This window comes from Etheostoma spectabile, chromosome 11 (genome assembly GCF_008692095.1).
Source record: "Etheostoma spectabile isolate EspeVRDwgs_2016 chromosome 11, UIUC_Espe_1.0, whole genome shotgun sequence".
Lineage (NCBI taxonomy): Eukaryota > Metazoa > Chordata > Actinopteri > Perciformes > Percidae > Etheostoma > Etheostoma spectabile.
In genome coordinates, this window is record NC_045743.1 from 19,219,340 (window position 1) to 19,230,916 (window position 11,577).

Genomic DNA, 11,577 nt, shown 5'->3' on the forward strand with positions numbered 1-11,577 from the left:
AAAAAAAAGACGGGGAACTGCTCCACCGAGGTGCACAGTGGCATAGCGGAGATGACCTATAAAAGCCAACATGCAAGAGGTTGCAGTCTGACCCTTTTTTGCTGCAGTGTGTGATTCATCATCACGCTATGTGCACTAGCAACACCCTTAGTTCAACATCTTGGCACCAATCAAAACAGCAGTATAGCCAAAATATTGTGAGGTAAAAGTCTCCAACACAATGCCTTAAAAGCCTCCCTGTGAGATTATGTCAACTTAATAATACCCTTTCCTTTATTCTCACTGCACTCCACACACAGTCGAGGCTCGAATGTGTGTATGCCAGCAGCTTGAATTGTTATTCCACTTTAAAATCTGACACTTGATTGTGCTTTTTATCACCTAGAGATGAACTGTCTGGGAAATCCTCAAAGTGAAGAGCAGAGGGCAGGGGAGGGTCATAAAAAGCAGAATTTTGGAGCTGACTAACACCTGAAAGTGAAGCCCCAATTACTCTGCTTACTGAGAGCTCAGGCAGAGAGCTGTGCGACGGGTTATTTATTTTATTGTCTCCACATCTTAAAACTCATGCAAATGTTGTCTCCTTGGGGTCTTATCGGGACACCGTCTGTCTTACACTGCGTCCTGCACAGTCTTTTGAGTGTCTCAACAAAACTACTTAAGGAAGGGCCACTGGCCACTTTTTAAAGAGGCAACAAGAATATTTAAAGATGTATGTGCATGTTTTCAACACAGACAGACAATACAGAAAACACACTCAGGATAAAAGGAGAAATTTCATCAAGAAAAGATGAAAAAGGAGTTTAATAAGCTTATATACAGACGGCTCACGTCTTCATAAGAATATTGGAGATGCACAGCAGTCTGTTGTCGAGAGTGACATTGGAATTTTTAATATTGGGCTTAAGCTGGTTTACAACAATGGAGACATTCAGCCAAATATAATGAGCCTACTTTGGACCCAGATGAATTCATGTCTGAATTAGCATTGATGTGAATGCGTGAGTGCTGAGTGTGCTGTATATTTTGCACATGGACTTCAAAGCACTGCTGTCAAAAGGGAGTGCATGTGGCATGCAGCGAGAAATTAGCATTGTGGAATCTGTGTTTGGGTAAAAAAAAAATCTGAATAAAGAAAGACAAATTAAAAGGCAACGAAAGGTTATTCAAATCCGTGGAAGGTACTCCTTGTTCTTGAAATGGTATCTGGTTAGAGATTTAGCTTGGTAAGGGCCTTGGGTGGTGGCGTGTTTTTGCTGGCCAGCAGAACTTTGGATTCTGTCTGAGAGAGCGTTAAAAACAGGGAGGGTCCCGGGATTTGGGTTTCTCTGTTCTTTATTTTTCTAGGGTTTTTCTTTGCGCTGGCCTCAATCATTTCATGTTTGTGTCTTGTATTAACAGCTGTGGAGGGGTAAGGGAAGTGGCTGGGCCAGACTCTTTCCGGGAAAATGGGGACCTTTATGCAAGACAGACATGGAATAAACTGGCTAAAAAGTAAAAGGGAAAAAAAGCTCCATTTTACAGATGTGGAAAAAATTAAGCTATTGTTGATGATATAGTTGAGCTTTTTCCGCTTCTTTGTCTGTGTATATGCATTTGTATCTAAATGTGCTTGCCATCTCAAGTGCATGTTCAAACAGCAGAGTGGACAGTGGGTGGAGAAGCAGGAATGTGCATCTCAATTAGAAGCATCTCAGTGGATATTCATTGACATTTGCAGCCTCTTCATGATTTGCGCTAGCCTAGAAATCTAGACGCACCCTAGCGGCAGCAGATGCCATCTGCAGCCAGGGTCCGTCTAGCGACTCTCCGTTGGCTTGCGAGCTGAAAAAAACAAATTCTGGTCAGTCCAATCACATCACGTATAGAGTCGGTGGGCGGGCTTAACATAATGACGACAGAGTTGAGACGGCTCCGCGTCAATTCCACGCTACCTTGAAAACAAAGAAGATGGCAGCTGCTACTGGGGAATAGGGGTCTGTCCGATCGACTCTGGAAGACTTGGAGTTAAGCTCTGAAGGCGTTCTTAAAAAAGGAAGATGTGTTCGGAGTTTAAGGTTGAATCTATCAGCCAGCGTTGCTTTGATTGGTTGTAGAGCCATCCCACTGCGTGCAGACAACCATTTATCCCGCCCCTTGGATTGAGCCCTGCCTATGGGGAGCTCTCAGACCCAACATCTGGATGTGGGTCTGGCTGGTCAGGCTAGATTTGTGCTTCATCTGTGCGGAAATGCACAGCAGCAATGTGTGATACCGGCGCTGTGTTTTTAGTAGGTATGGCTTACTGAAGGTCCCCGCACAACTCACTGCACCAGAAATGATGAGGACTTTTAGCCAAGAGTAAAAGCAATCATTTCCATCCACTGCTGCTGTACAGTGAACAATCTCAACTACATTAAAAAAATATTTAAACAACCTGCCCCTGACTTGTAGACTAGTATACACACACACACACACACACACACACACACACACACACACACACACACACACACACACACAGGTTTAAAATGACTTTAAATCAGCAGTTCAAGTTTATAAGTCCAGACTTTAAAAGCACTGTCCTCTTCCATGAATCAATGTCAACACAGGCTATATACAGCTGAGGCCCAAATTATTAGCCCCCCCCTATGAAAATTTACACAACTCTTTATTTCTCCATGGAAATGAACATTAACATCAAGTTTTTTGTGTACTTGTTTTCAACATAACAAAGACTACATGTCCACTACGTTTGATTAGGATATTTTTCTGATGCACTGACTTGAAACAATAAAAGGTCAAAAATGAGACTTCCAAAATATGAATATATTCCATTAATAGTCAACAGTGTACCCTTTCTGAGCCACAAACTGACAACCTCCTCTAATAGTAGTTCTTTACTAGGTTGGTACAGGTCTGCTGAGGGATTTTGACCCATTCTTCCACTGCAAATTGTTCCAACTGGTGCTGGTTTTTGGAAAGCTGATTGGTTAATTAGGTGTGTTTTGGAAAAGTTCACATGGGGGCTAATATTTTTGACCACCCCATTTTCCACTATATTTGATATAAAGCAAGCCTAAAAATGTATTTTATATTCCAAAATGTACCAAACGCTACTAAATTGCATTGGTGAATGTTTGATTATATCAAGTTTTATTAATGCTGCAAACATGACTTGGCCTTACGGTTGTTTGGCTCTGCCAAGTAGTCAAGTTGCAGTTTCCATCCATCTCTGTCCAGTCATGTATGTAGTAAAGACCTTGAAGAAATTTAATAAAAAGGTAGTAAGTGCTTTTTCTGGTGAAACATGGATGCTTCACACACATCTTCAACCCAGCGGCACAGTAGAACTATACACACCGCCATTTCATTATCCAACCAAATGTGAAATTTGGTCATAATTACCCACTCAGTTTTTTTTGAGTTCCGGCCAGAAACATGTTTTGTGAGGTCACAGTGATCTCCATAATCCAATTAGTTCATCCTTAAATCCAAATTGGCATGTGTGGGCATTCCCGAGAGATGGGAATGAGATGATTGCCCTTTAACCTTTGACCTAAACAATGTAAACAGTTCATTCATTCAGTCCAAGCGGTTTCTGCCAACTTTGATGAACGCTGTAATCCCTGGGTAAATGCTCTCACAAAGCTTTTTTTCTCAAATCATTTTGGCAACCTAACATTTTCAAATTCAAACATGAAAGGCAGGATTTCCAAGTAACTGCCAATCACATGCAACATAAACATAGAGTAGCGTAAGATAATACTACAAGACATGCCTGTCACCCAATCAGCTCTTTGAGGCTGTACTTCTGTGGTGTTTTGGGGGGGGGAAATGCTGATGTCAACATGCCAACATGCCAACATTCGAATAAAAAGTCACAGTCAATACGATGTTTCTACATTAAGACATTAGGCCAGGACCAGAATATCTAATCAAGCTGGATCTTAAATATTTGGTAGACAAAAACTAATAGCAGATATGGCATTATGGTTCATATGATATGGTTTATATTGATCATGTAGTAGAGTGGGGACAATGAAATAGTATGCTAGGATTCTCCACTATATTTACTCAGTCTTCATGAAGACAGTTTGACGTGACCTTGTCTCTATGGATGTTTCTCATTCCTCTGTGGTGAGAGCGGTAGGCGGTGTATACATCAGAGACTCGTCAAGTCTCAACATCTACATAGTACCTGTTTTAACCAGCTTTATGTCTCATTCGTTTTAATGCAATTTATTTTTAGAATAAGGTGTTATTCAAATATAAACATAACATAAAAAATTCACACTGCACATAGTATGAAAACAGTGGTTTACAATAGAAAATACCACTCATGCAATAAACGGTGAAATACAGCCACCCATAGATATGGTGGTCTTTTTTAGAGATTGGAGCTAGTTTATTTATAGCCTGATAAGGATTCTTTTTATACCTGCTCCTGTTTACAAGGAAAATATATTGTCATCTGGGGAGCAATAGACTCACACTGAAGCCCTACAGTATGTGCCCCCCTCGTTAACTCTGTCTTGAGCAGTTCGTTAATGAGAGGCAAAGTGCATTAACATTAATTAAAAATAAAAAAATAAGTAAGGAACGTCACACTGGAATCAATGTGCTTCCAAACTATATGTCAGGAAAATCCCAATAGGTCATGAACTTGCCTTTTTTTTTTTTTTTGCTGAATCTACACAAGCTAATTAGAATGCCATGCGGGATCCTGAGGAACAGGGGGAAAGCAGGGAGGTGCCTCCTGCTGTAGAGCTACAGAGATACCCAGCACACGGCTGTTATGATGGAGGAGTTACTGAACAGGAAGCAGAGACTTTCAGGAGGAGAAACTCATCTGCTCGTGTGTGAAGTGAAAGCATCCGAGCAGATCATATCATAGTACTATTTTTTTAATCTTTTGCTGCTGTGCGTCCCGGTGCGTGTAACAAGAATAGCGTGTGAGCTGTGCACAAGCCAAGGCAAATATTTTACTAGTGTGCTGTTAAAATAACAATTAAATGCGGTGTTATTGACTTTGGAGGGTTTTTTTTTGGTCAATGGCACGATCATTTCCCATTGCCTCTACATAGTCATACGCCCAGAATGCACCTGAACACACCTCCCTGTAAGCCAGCACACCCAGAATGCACCTGAACACACCTCCCTGAAAGCCAGCACGCTCAGAATGCACCTTAACACACCTCCCTGTAAGACCAGCACGCCCAGAATGCACCTGAACAAACCTCCCTGTAAGACACGCCCCAGAAGCACCTGAGAACACATCCTGTAAGACAGCACGCCCAGAAGCACCTGAACACACCTCCCTGTAAGACCAGCACGCCCAGAATGCACCTGAACACACCTCCCTGTAAGACAGCACGCCAGAATGCACCTGAACACACCTCCCTGTAAGACCACAGCACCAGAATGCACCTGAAAAACACTCTGTAAGACCAGCACGCCCAGAATGCACCGAACCACACTCCTGAAGCCAGCGCACCCCAGAATGCCCCTGAACACACCTCCCTGAAAGCCAGCACGCCCAGAATGCACCCTGAACACCCCTCCCTGTAAGACCACAGCCCAGAACGCACCAGAACAACACTCCCTGTAAGCCAGAACACCCAGAATGCACCTGAACACACACCCTGTAAGACCAGCACGCCCAGAATGCACCTGAACACACGTCCCTGTAAGACCAGCACACCAGAAGCACCTGAACACACCTACCTGTAAGACCAGCACGCCCAGAATGGACCTGAAGAACACCTCCCGTAAGAACAGCACGCCCAGAATGCACCCTGAACACACCTCCCTGTAAGACCAGCACGCCCAGAATGCACTGAACACACCTCCCTGTAAGACCAGCACGCCCCAAAGCACCTGAACACACTCCCTTTAAGACCAGCACGCCCAGAATGCACCTGCACACACTCCTGTAAGACACACACCAGAAGCACTGAAAACACACTCCCTGTAAGACCAGCACGCCCAGAATGCACCTGAACACACCTCCCTGTAAGACACACACGCCCAGAAGCAATGAACACACCTCCCTGTAAGACCAGCACGCCAGAATGCACCTGAACAAACCTCCCTGTAAGACCAGCACGCCCAGAATGCACCTGAACACACCTCCCTTTAAGACCAGAAATTGACAACTGTGTCAGTCTTAAACTAGCATAGGGCTTTGCGCTGCACCGGGTACAAGATAGGGCCCCTAGTCTCTCTGCAGAGGAAATCTGGAAGAGACTTATACCACTCCACAAGGACATCCGGCACAGAAGGACCCAACAGCACTAGATGCTCATTTAGTTTCGGAGCTGATCTGTTCTGTATTAGTAGCCACAGAGATTTGAAACCTGAAACAGATGCTGAACAGTATGGTCAGGAAGATTCATGTAGACTATAAATGAGCGGTGTGTTAATATAATGTTATTATGGCTAATAATGCATTTTCCTCTTTCAGCTCAATGTTTCAGTTTTTCTGTTCCCGTAAATCTCCGCTCTCAAGTACCAAACAGCACAGACACAGGTTTTCATTGCAGTCCATCACAGTCCAAGAGGCCGTTTGTGCTAAATGTGAAGAGATTGCCTTAAGGCGTTTCTGATATCACGTTCACGAGAACGGGACAGACCTTTGACGTAAAAAAAAAAAAAAAATCTCTTCATCCTTAAGACCAAGTGGATGTTTCTGCCAAATCTGAAGGAGCCATAAAAACAAGCACTGTATCACAAATACAGCTACAAATGGAGCTGAGTCTTCCTGCAGGCTTTCTATGCCACGCTAGAATGCCTTGAAACAAGATAACCAAGTTACAGAGTCCATGGTAGAACTTATTAGATATTACCACAGAGTAATGAAATGCGTGTGGCAGGGTTCTAGGTAACAGGTTCTAATTCTTACAGTTCTTGATGGGGTCATCAGGGCGGTTCATGGCTTTTATGTTTACCTTGGTTAACCTGTAAAATGGCCGTGAGCCACTGTATCAGTTAGTCATAGCTCAGCAGATCTTATATCATAGAGCCGATCTAAAATGTCACTTTGCTTTATAGATATGACAATGTTTACCAAACATGTCATTGCACAAGTACATGGTGATACATACAGATAAGTCTTTCTTACTGTAAAGTCAACCACAGCATTGGCCAGGTTTCTCTTGGAGACATTTCCTACAAGGAGCCATTCAAACATGTTTATTTATTCACAAAAAAAAACCTCTATCTGCTGTTTTTCCTTGACTAAAAGTCCACCAGATAAATCAAGGTCTTAATTCACATCATCTTTGCTTCCCATCCGCCCACATTTTACCTCAGTCAATAGAAGAGAAAGTTGGGAGGCATTTCAGATTGAATGGATTTAGAGGCCAACAGATCTACTCACAACAAATGCTCCACCCTATCGAATGCAAATACTTTGTGATGTTTCCTTGCTTGTGAAATCTTCTTTGGCATGCATGATTCGTGTGCTGTGTTAGTGCATTCAGATAAGGATTTAATTATGTAGTTTGCCCATCTCACAGAATTAAGAACTAGCTAAAAGTGAGACAATGTGCAGGCAACAGTTGTCTTTTTAGCTGACATACAGTATTTGAGGATCACCAGAGTCCTGAATGTGTGTGATCCATATTGTTAGAGGTGTTTGCATTTTGGATGTCATCAAAATCCTATGTGTGTGTATATACCAGATTTACTTTAGTAATTCACAGATACAAAAGCTATTACCATGGTGTGATAAGCAAACCTGTACTTTGGACATTTATACAAGACAAGACTCAGTGTAGTGAGCTCTCTTCTCTAACAAGGCCACATATTCTTAGGGAGTGTTGCACCATTCAGCTATTTTTTTACCAACATTGATTGCTAACAATAAGCACATTTACTTCATTGTTAAAAGGGGAAAAAGTCCTTTGTAGGGAAAACCACTTTAAAGAACTACGTATGTATCTTTCAGTTATGTAAATATCAAACCCTTGAGGATAGTTATTGTTACGTTCTAAATGTCAACAGAAAACTGAAATTGACTATCCTTCCAAATGACATAAAATTGGATACAAGTTATGATACACAATGTTTGAGTTACAACTTCTGACCTTTTCTCAAGGCGCCTCTTATAAGTCCATTAGCTTATCTTTAAACGGTGGAAGTTAAACGACGCTTCATCCCTCCAGGTTCTGTCGAAATCACTCCAGTGGGGAACTAGATTATAAGTAAGGGAGACATATTATGCTCAGTTTTTACGTTGATACTTGTATTTTGGGTTTCTGCTAGAACATGTTTACATGCTTTCATGTTCAAAAATCACATTCTTTTTCCCATAGTGTCTGTCTCATATTACTTGTATTCATCCTCTGTGTGAAACACTCAATTTTAGGGCCTGTCTCTTTCACACGCTCTGATTGGCATGTGAGAAAATATGACGCACCTTTGCAAAAGTCCTTTTTAAGCCGTGGATGGTGATACTTACATGGAGGGGTGGTATATTGTAATGAGCCTGCATGTGACAGGTTTTTGCATGTTTTTTTTTTATATTTTATATTCTTGTCTTATATTTTTGTGTCAACACTGTAAAGGGATTGCTTCAATCTCATTGCACAGGTACTGTGTACTTGTGCATAATGACAATAAAGGCTTTTTATTCTATTCTAACCTGAAACTGAAAAGGCTTGTAGAATCCAATGTAGTCCGTCACGACCCACCAAAAGTGCACACACACACACACACACACACACACACACACACACACACACACACACACACACACACACACACACACACACACACACAGTTAAACATCTGACTTGGTGCATTACAAAAATATTCCCGTACTGCAGGCCAGGGACTAAAAATCTGCACATGCTTGTAAAATACTCTAAAAACAGTAATGGCTGAACCAGATGTTTTGGAGGGGAGAGGGGGGAACATTCTGCCACCTCACTTTGAAAAAATGTCGAAATGCTTCAAGAGCATGGAAAGTTCTGGTGGGAGAAGAGGAAGTCGGCGGTGGTTTGGCTGTACGGTCCGCGCTTAGAGGGCCCACAAGTGAAGGCCGTTTCATGCTGTCTGATAAAAACATATTCAACACACACTGTTCCCCTTGTGATTTCAAAAGTCACAACCTATTGCTTGAGAAACGCGTGTGGTATTCCACGGGGACAGAAAAGGTTGTGACATATGTGGAGGCTGCTTGCAGACACAGGAGGTGGTGAATCCGTTTAAACACAGGTCTGTGGCAATACTGCACGTGTGTGCAAATGTTTGCGACTGCAGCTCCCTGCTATTTCTTAGTAAATGATGCATCTCCTCTTGACATGTGACGTGCAAGTTTGAACATTTTAAAGAGAACAGTGCTTTAGTGCATCCTTCAGATGGGCAGGATCAAGAGGTATAAAAATATCTTTTGTATGATGTGCATCTGACATGTTGGGATATCTGTGTAAGAGCAGATGCTATACACTTGACACATACGCTTGATGGTAGTTAGTAAGCGACAAAAGTGGTGCAAACCTTTACAATTTTTAACTCCAGATGATGTTCTATCCTGTCACTTAATGTTTGTAATTACATGTATTCAGTATATTCTTTAATCTTCCATATACGTGAGGCAAATCAGAAAAGAACCCAAGTTACTGTGCTGAAAGCTGAAAGTGAACTAAGGCTAAAAATATTCCCAGTTGGACCAGACAGGGAAGTTGTCAGTCAGATTTATGGCACTCTGAGCTGCAGTCTGAACTAACGACACGTTTTAGTTCTTCTTGATGACGGTCATTAACGATTGAATCTGAGACAAAGCTAAATGATAAAGTAATCACAGGCTGAAGGCTTTAGCCCAAAGTGAGTTTTTTTAAATGCTAATCACACATGTCCATTAGGCTATGATTCAAGTGTATTTGTCTTGTTACTAATCACAATCAAAGGCTAAAATGGCTTAATAATGCCTCAATCATGAAAACAATCCCCAAAGAATCCAGAGAATCTGCCACCAAAAAACAGTGACTATACACGGCTTGGTATTAAGGCGAGACGCTACATTACGGATATCACCGTGACACTTTACCAGTTGATTACTCACATGAATATGAGTAAGAAATGTATGGCAGGTTTTCTGTAATTTGATGTTTAAATATGCAAATTAGGCTATATCTAATTAAATAAGTGCTAATGTGCATATATTTTGAAGCAAAGAATCTGACCATTGAAAAAAACAAAAGGTTCAAAATTATTTTGGCATTTTGTTATATCCAATGAAAAGATATTTACACAGGGGATTATGAATATCTCCTTTTGTTACCCAGTTAATCAAAAAATACTGGCAATAGCCTTGTGGGCATATATGGATTTGTGGGCATAACATTTCATATAAATCAGGCCGAGAATGACATATCAACAAATCCCTCGGTAAAACCCTTCAAAATATGTTTAGGAATATGACTGTAGAGTTTGGTGTATGTAGGTGCTACACAGCGACTCCAGCTCTGCACAGACCTGCGACTGATATCGACCTTTTCATCTCACACTGAAATAAGCAAATAAGCATATTTCCAGAAATGTTCCTTTAACAAATATTCCTGGCACTACTGAGCAGGGAGTATAGGGATGACATTGGAATGGTTTAATTAGAAAAATAGTGTTTACTGAAGTTAATCAGCCCAAGAACTAAGAGATATGGAACTATTTTAAATGCAAATATGGAACTTGCCACTAGGTTTTAATGCCAGCAGTCAACATCAAAGGTTTCCATTTCATAAAGTAGTGCATCACTGACTTGGGCACAAGTGGTTTTTCTCTTTATTAAGCTCGGATCTGAAGTCTGGTTGTGAATTCCTGGGGCGAGGAAACAGAAACGCTGGACCAAGCAGGGCATATCTGGACAGCACAGTGAATGGATCAGCACTGCACAAATCTCTCAAGGGCCGTCATCTGCAGCCACAATTAATGGATTATTTCACTGCATGCTAGACAGAAACACGTGTGCCCACTGTCCTCTCAAAACAACACTTATTCTTTTTTTTAAAGTTACTTTTTCAGGGTGTTTTCCCTTTATTAGTAGGCAGCCGAGATGTGTGAAGGGGAGAGAGAGAGGGGGGTTGACATGCAGCAAAGGGGCCACAGCTGGATTCGAACCCGGGCCCGCTGCGTCGAGGAGCAAGCCTCTGAACAGGGCACCCGCTCAACCCACTGAGCTATCTGGGTGCCCAAACCAACACTTATTTCTAGGATGCCCCCTTTAAGTCATTAGTCAAATAATGGTTTTTTCTGGTCTTAGTCGACTTGGACTTCTTCCGGCAATTAGTCAATTTTTAATTCTTTTCATGCTAAATGACTTAATGACATAAATAATTCTGGTAAACCCACGATTTAAAGTGATGCTTGATTTGCATGATTCTTTGGGGTGGCAGTACTCAGTCCATAGGGATTTGGGTTGGGAACCGGAGGGTCACTGGTCAAGTCCCCGTATGGACCAAAAGTAGGAGTGTGGTGGTGGCTGGAGAGATGCTACTTCACCTCCTGGGTGCTGTTGAGCAGGCACCGTACCCCCCCAAACCGCCACATAGGTACTCACAACTCGGTCTCCCACGCCTGGCCAGCGGCCCACCCCCA

The 11,577-nt window shown here is 42.0% G+C and overlaps 1 protein-coding gene across 6 annotated transcripts in view; it reads right to left on the bottom strand.

The window, feature by feature from the left end:
* gulp1a (GULP PTB domain containing engulfment adaptor 1a) overlaps positions 1-11,577 on the bottom strand; it is a 110,583-nt gene that overhangs the window by 44,897 nt on the left and 54,109 nt on the right. Inside the window, exon 1 of one of the 6 annotated variants that reach the window (XM_032529875.1) lies at positions 8,070-8,090. The exons of the other annotated variants lie outside the window; for them this stretch is intronic. The gene's annotated coding sequence lies outside the window, so the exon portion shown is untranslated. Of the gene's footprint in view, positions 1-8,069; positions 8,091-11,577 lie in introns of those variants that run through there. 6 annotated transcript variants of the gene reach the window in all.